This window comes from Gigantopelta aegis, unplaced genomic scaffold, assembly GCF_016097555.1.
Source record: "Gigantopelta aegis isolate Gae_Host unplaced genomic scaffold, Gae_host_genome ctg1224_pilon_pilon:::debris, whole genome shotgun sequence".
Taxonomy (NCBI): domain Eukaryota; kingdom Metazoa; phylum Mollusca; class Gastropoda; order Neomphalida; family Peltospiridae; genus Gigantopelta; species Gigantopelta aegis.
This window is the reverse complement of record NW_024532761.1, coordinates 82,183-89,195: the sequence shown is the minus strand read 5'-3', so window position 1 is coordinate 89,195 and position 7,013 is coordinate 82,183. Positions and strand designations below refer to the sequence as shown.

General features: G+C 32.6%; 1 pseudogene; it reads right to left on the bottom strand.

Annotated features, from left to right (window-relative positions):
- Positions 1-682: 682 nt before the first annotated feature.
- On the bottom strand, positions 683-6,324 carry LOC121391028 (annotated as a pseudogene).
- Between the last annotated feature and the right edge of the window lie 689 nt (positions 6,325-7,013).

Below are 7,013 nucleotides of genomic sequence, written 5' to 3'. Positions count from 1 at the left end.
ACTGACTGATATGATATATTCAATGTTAGAGTAATTCCACTTTATACATGTACAATAGCTGATTGTTATAAATACATGTTATATATGTATTTATGTTTGTATCATGTTTAATTGTTATGGTTTTAATTTGTAGAATTATCTCTTTATTAATTTTTATAAATGATTTTATTAATTCTTATTATCTTCTAAATTTCAATAGATTTCTATTTCATTAAAGAACAATCACTAACTACTTGTTATTGATTGTATTAGTTAATTCCATTTGTATCCTTAAGTACTTACCCATTCAAGTGTTGACCCTTAATCTTTTAAAATAATGTCTGTAGTTAATAATTTGAAAAGAAAAGTCAAGTCTCAGACTAGATGGGTATGGATTGGTACCCCCCCCTCTCTCTTTCTTTTAGATCTCTCTCAAATCAAATATAATCTTACTACGGTAAATTCATTAAATAACAATGAATTAAAACATGATAACAATAACACGTACACACTTCATTATATTTGATAAAACAGCAATTAATTATACTAACATACATACATTCTAGTAATATGTTTATAACATCATCATTGTAATAAAAGGTTTAAAGTCTTTGATATTTTTATCAGAATATTTCGTCTATTGTACGTTTTTGTTGGTAAGATCCCTCAGCAGCAGAAACATAGTAATCATCGATTCTATATTTCAGAGACTCAATGTGGGTCTATCCTCTGGATCTCGGTTCCAACATTCTATCATTATATTGTATAGAGGATCAGGGCATTTGTCTGGTTTAGGCATACGATAACCTGCTTCAACAGCTTCTAGAACCTATAAACATGTAGAAAGAAGTGATAATTTATTTATTAATTTTTTCTTAATTTTTTCATCTTTTTGTTCATTTGGTTCATCCATCCATTTATTCTCATTGCCATTTATGTGCCTATCTGTGCATCCATCCATTAATTTGTTTGTCTGTCTGTCTGTCTGTGCATCCATCCATTAATTTTGTTTGTCTGTCCTGTCTGTCTGTGCATCCATCCATTTATTTGTCTGTCTGTCTATCCTTATGTCTGTCCTGTGCATCCATCCATTAATTTGTCTGTCTGTGCATCCATCCATTTTTGTTCTGTCTGCCTGTCTGTTCATTCATCATCCATCCATTAATTTGTCTGTCTGTCTATCTGTCTGTGCATCCATCCATTAATTTGTCTGTCTGTCTATCTGTCTGTGCATCCATCCCATTAATTTGTCTGTCTGTCTATCTGTCTGTGCATCCATCCATTAATTTGTCTGTCTGTGCATCCATCCATTAATTTGTCTGTCTGTCTGTCTGTTCATTCATCCATCCATTCAATCATTTCTTACCTGTCTATTATTCATTCCAGGATAAGGCATAGCTCCTTTAGTGACAACCTCAGATATTAACACACCCAAAAGACCACACATCAGATTTTTTATAGTAAACGATTATAAAGAGCAGCTTCAGGTGCTGTCCCATTTTTATAGGAAACTTAGTACCCTCTTTAGGACTGTAGATATCTTCTTTAATAACTCTAGCCAAAACCGAAATCTGCTACTTTACATGAATTTGCCTTCTCCGACTAAAATATTTCTAGCAGCAAGATCACGATGAATATATGAGTGCTCTTCCAAATAGGACATACCTGGGAGGAATGAATGTGTATATTAAATACATTACATCCTAAATATTATAATATAAAACAAATCAATGATCATAAATATCGCTACTTACCACAAGCTATTTGCGCGATCATATCAATCATTTGTGGTAACGCAAGGTCTCTACCCACTCCTGTTCTCATGTACTCTAACAAACTGCCATGTTTGACCAGCTCTGTAATAATCAAGATTGGTTCTTCCACAGTACAGACAGCGTACAACTGTAACAAGTTAGGATGATGAATCTTCTTCATCACTTGTGCCTCTTTGAAAAATCATCAACCTCCATTGTTCCTACAGAATGACATTAGAATGATCTCTTGTGAAGATGAAAACACTCTACATGTTAGATAACAGTAGAGGATGAGTGTTTTCTAAGTTGTACAACACAACTCTTTCTTTTTATTTGATATACTTTAATTTGAACCATATCTTTTCAGTCTCCCATCATATAAATTCTCCTACTCAGTCTTGTGTTAACTTCAGTGACAGCTAAGTAGCTAGATCACTGGACCAACTATAGTTTATTATACATAACACTTACTATAAAAGAATTAAGTTCAGTATGGAGAAAGACAAAGTTTATCAAAACAGTTTTTATTACTTATTAACAGCATTAATTTTGGCAACTACTACAATACTGACTGAATAAATACTGCTAAATGGACAAATGCGTTTACTAAATGGACAAATGCATTTACTAAATGGAACAAATGTGTTTGCTAATGGACAATGTGTTTACTAATGGACAAATGCGTTTACTAAATGGACAAATGTGTTTTGCTAAATGGACAAATGTGTTACTAAATGGACAAATTTTTACTAAATGGACAAATGGCAAATGTGTTTACTAAATGGACAAATGTGTTTTGCTAAATGGACAAATGTGTTTACTAAATGGATTGATACATTGGCTTAATAGACAGTAACATTGTGTCTTATTTCAATATACTGGTTTAAGTGTTTTAATAGCCACAGGAGTAGTACCATTCCAGAGTCCTGACCATACTTCGCCAAAATTACCTTGACCCAATTTTTCTCTGAAATTCTAAAGTTTTTCTATCAATTTCCCATTCATCTTTATAGGAGAGTCCTATGTAGAGGCTGACTGATACGAGGGCAAGGATTGAGAGACGTTGAGCAAGACCATCACAATCTTGTATGTAGTGTCTAACCATATCCTGATAGAGAGAGAGAGAGAGAGAGAGAGAGAGAGAGAGAGAGAAAAGAGAGAGAAAGAGAGAGAAAGAGAGAGAGGAAGAGAGAGAGAGAGAGAGAGAGAGAGAGAGAAGAGAGAGAGAGAGAGAGAGAGAGAGAGAGAGAGAGAGAGAGAGAGAGAGAGAGAGAGAGAAAGAGAGAGAGAGAGAGAGAAAGAGAGAGAGAGAGAGAGAAGAGAGAAAGAGAGAGAGAAGAGAGAGAGAGAGAGAGAGAGAGAGAGAGATGAGAGAGAGAGAGAGAGAGAGAAAGAGAGAGAGACAGAGATGAAGAGAGAAGAGAGAGAGACAGAGAGAGAGAATTACATGAATGAGTAACTACCATTATTTTATGTCAATAGTTAATGTAAATAACAAAATCAGTGGTCACCAGATGGTCAAGGAACAAATTACTATGTAATCATTAATAAACCACACACCACATACTACATGTACAAGGTTGAATTCTTTACCAAACCAAAAAGATAAAATGAAAATTCACACTTGATATTTTAAAAGTATAACGAATTTAGAATCAACAAGACAACAAGTTATCATTTTGAAAGTGAACAGTACAAGTTTGTTTTTTAGACAAAATAACACATTAACTCAAAACTGTTGTGTACATATCACTGGAGAGAGAGAGGAGGAGAGAGAGAGTACATAACGTCACCTCTACAGTAAAGCCACTATCATCCATTTTCCTGTTTAATTAATTAATTAATTAATTAATTGGCTGTCAATAGAGATCACAAAAATTGTTAATATTAGAGTTAACCTCTACATTAAACTGAGACAATGAATATCCTAAATATTATTCTTAGTAAGACATTCTATGTCAAGTTACATTATACAATGTAATAATAATGATATATAATATAAAATATATATATATACATATATACATACAGACATATATATATATATATATATATATATATATATATATATATATATATATATATATATATATATATATATATATATATATATACACACATACATACATACATACATCACATACATACATACATACATATATATATATATATATATATATATATATATATATACACATACATATATATATATACATATATATATAATGTACGTTATTTAAGTACCTGTAATGAATTGAAGACAGCTCGTGTAGTAATAAAAAATCCTCCATCATCCATCTTTCGTATGCGATAGTGTTTGATGCCGTCCACATCACGTAGAGAAAGAGAGAGCGCATCTTTCTGAGAGGAACTCACTCTGATTAGGAATGTACCTGGTATGTTACCAGTTGACATAAGAAGTTTTTCTGCTTCTGCTCGAGCTATGTCACCAAAGTACCAACTACAAATGTAAAAGATATATAAATTTAGTAACCTCCAGACTAATAACATCAGTACTTAGCACAATGATCTAGGATAGATACCATTAGTAAACTCTAGACTAGTGAACACCAGTACTTAGCACAATGATCTAGGATAGCTACCATTAGTAAACTCTAGACTAGTGAACATCAGTACTTATCCACAGTGACCTAGGATATCTAACATTAGTAAGCTCTAGACTAGTAAACATCAGTACTTACCACAGTGACCTAAGGATAGCTACCATTAATAAGCTCTAGTCTAGTGAATTCAAGATATGTATACTTTAATATGAAATTATTTATAATCCTACAAAATATGTCAATATATGTACATGTACATGTAGTATATACTATATCTATGAAATCTGATACATTTACATGTAATTATGTGATGTTGTCATACAAACTGACATACCCTACACAGTCATTCACTACCTGATATCAACACACACACACACACACACACACACACACACACACACACACACACACACACACACACACACACACACACACACACACACACACACACACACACACACACACACACACACACACACACACACACCACACACACACACAGTCTGTGCTTACATATCATCTTTAATAGTTTATGTGAGTAAAAGTAGTGGGAGTGAATGAATCATTGATTAGAAATATGGATAAAATGTTAATAGGCTATTAGGAGGTATGTTAGAGTAACATCCCAATAATGTACTATTCTAGTTTTTACTGACTGTAACTACCTTAGGCTACTGTAGTAATTAGTGGTGTTCACTGGTCTAAAGCTGATTATGGATATAAACTTACTATCTTATCAGTTTATTCTACGCTATTTATCAAATTATGTACAAAACTAACAATCTATAGTGACTATCATGATATGAAATCACATAACACATTATTTCCAAGTCATGTGACACCCATGTGACATCACTTACTCTTCAGCTTCATAGCTCTCAACTAAAGCCACATAATTACGTGGAATATAACCTTCTCTTGATGTCACCAAAGACCTTGCCATCCACCAATCTCCTTCAGTTCCACCAATGATCAGGAGACGTTCCCCTTTTTCAAAAGAGAGGTCTTCAGCAGTTCTGGCTACGTATTTGAAGCGACCAACATATGTTGGACCTCTGGGTTCCTGTTGGGGTGGAGAAACAGAAGGGGGAGGAGATCCTTGAATAAAAAGTGGGTCTCCTCTTCCATTATAAGAGGCAGGGATAGCTACACCTCCTGACTATAGGAAAGAAGAGATGGTTAAGGTTAGAGATCAAGTAATTTATAAAAGGGGTGTGACAATGAACCACACCCTCATTTTGTAAGAGTAATGTGAGAATAAAACTGGCAGACAAAACATTTTAATATTATGTCAACAAAAGTGTAAAAAGAGTACACATTTAAATTCTTTATCTAGTTAGTTAGACATAATAATGTATCTTTGGTATGACACAGAAAATGTAAATGTTTAGCATAGAACACTGATATATTATTAAACTATTAGATTGAAATGAAATTATAATTAAGTTATATACAATATTCTAACAAATTACTACTCTATATATAGTGCTATTATTACATGTACAATGGTATTATGATATATGTACATGTACATATGTATACGGGTATTACATATGGCATTACGGTATTACATGACATGTACAATGGTATTATCGTATTACATGTACATGTACATGTATTACAATATGTACATGTACATGTATTATATACATGTACATGTACAATGGTATTACATGTATATGTACGTATTGTATTACATGTACATGTACATGTAGTTAGTCTTATTACATATAACTGATATGATATAGTAGAAATTGATATTTTTAATATATTGGGAAGAAAAGATAAGGAGGAAACAGTGTAAAACAAACAAAACTAGGTAGACACAGCCAAATAGCCAAATATAACTAACAAATAATAGAACATAATCTTAGTTTGCAATGTTTTTAGTATCATTTGAATACTAAATAACTATATACCTGTGGTTGTGGATGATATCTGGTATCGAAGCCACTCGTAGTACCTAGAACAGCATCTGCAGCAGCAGTGCTCTCTTTGGTATCTGATTTACTGCCACAACACCCCATGACTATGAGAGTGAGAGAGAGAGAGAGAGAGAGAGATGCTTTCATACATTAGGAGTCTATAAATTAGTTTATATTATAAACCACATCAATCATTCAAATATTGGATACAGACAACATCTTAAAACATGTCATTAACTCACAGCTATTAGTTCATATTAACAAGTTAGCACATAAGAATAGTTAAATGATATTAATAAAGTTAATGAATATTATATGAAGTAAATCAAGTATTAGTATGGGACTAGAACAAGTGTCTACAATATAGAGGTTGTATAATACACTAAAGTATTAGTATGAGACTAGAACAAGTGTCCACAATATAGAGGTTGCATTAATACACTAAAGTATTAGTATGAGACTAGAACAAGTGTCCTCAATATAGATAGAGGTTGTATAATACACTAAAGTATTAGTATGGGACTAGAACAAGTGTCCTCAATATAGAGGTTGTACAATACACTAAAGTATTAGTATGGGACTAGAACAAGTGTCTACAATATAGAGGTTGTATAATACACTAAAGTATTAGTATGAGACTAGAACAAGTGTCCACAATATAGAGGTTGCATAATACACTAAAGTATTAGTATGAGACTAGAACAAGTGTCCTCAATATAGATAGAGGTTGTATAATACACTAAAGTATTAGTATGGACTAGAACAAGTGTCCTCAATATAGAGGTTGTATA